Genomic DNA, 863 nt, shown 5'->3' on the forward strand with positions numbered 1-863 from the left:
ATTTGATGAACACTTTTAGTATGGTTTAGTTGCTAGTGCGGCACTAGGCTAGTGAGCTTAGTGTTCGGAATTTATTTCCATGCGCAAGTTTTTAGGAGAAGCATTCATTGACCGTATCGTGCAATGGACATTCTAGACTTTTCGAGCACCAAAGTACATCTTGAGTCTTATTTCTTTAAGGGCATGTATTATTCATAGACTTACTTGCACTTGATTCGTAACTTTATATTGAAATATTCAGTTGTATTATTTTGATATACTTATTTTGGAAGCTCCCGGTATAAAACTTATTTAATTATGTTGATTTACCTTAATTGAATAGTTTTTAATTTTATGATTTACAAAAGTATTTTAAGAAAATTTTTGAGTTAGTCACTCTAGTGGTCTAGTGTGACATTCTAATCGATCGACTTTGTATCGTATCAGATTATGGTGTTACAATATGACTTTCGATTTGGCCTTCCTACAAGTGATGCAACATTCACTTAGCTTTTCCACATCTCTCTTCATCTTGGGTCAATACAAGTGTTCTTGAAGTATGTACAATGTCTTGGCTATCCCAAAGCATCCCATTAATCCACCTCTATGGCAGTGGCAGATCCAGGAATTAAAAAATGGGGGTCCAAAATAAATACTATAATATTCATTGGTTTAGGCTCAAACAAAAAACCGGATTTGAGTAGCAGTTGGGTTCGGGCAAGTGTGGATTTGAACTAAAACACAAAACATAAGCTTTAGTAATAGGTGAAATGAATGGTTAAAAATGATATATATTATTTTAATCAATAATTATTTAATTTAAAAATATGAAATAGAAAGATGACACTTGATATTAACTTCTTACTCACGTAATTTGAGCACAA

Source organism: Hibiscus syriacus, unplaced genomic scaffold (genome assembly GCF_006381635.1).
Source record: "Hibiscus syriacus cultivar Baekdansim isolate YM2019G1 unplaced genomic scaffold, ASM638163v2 tig00111848_pilon, whole genome shotgun sequence".
Lineage (NCBI taxonomy): Eukaryota > Viridiplantae > Streptophyta > Magnoliopsida > Malvales > Malvaceae > Hibiscus > Hibiscus syriacus.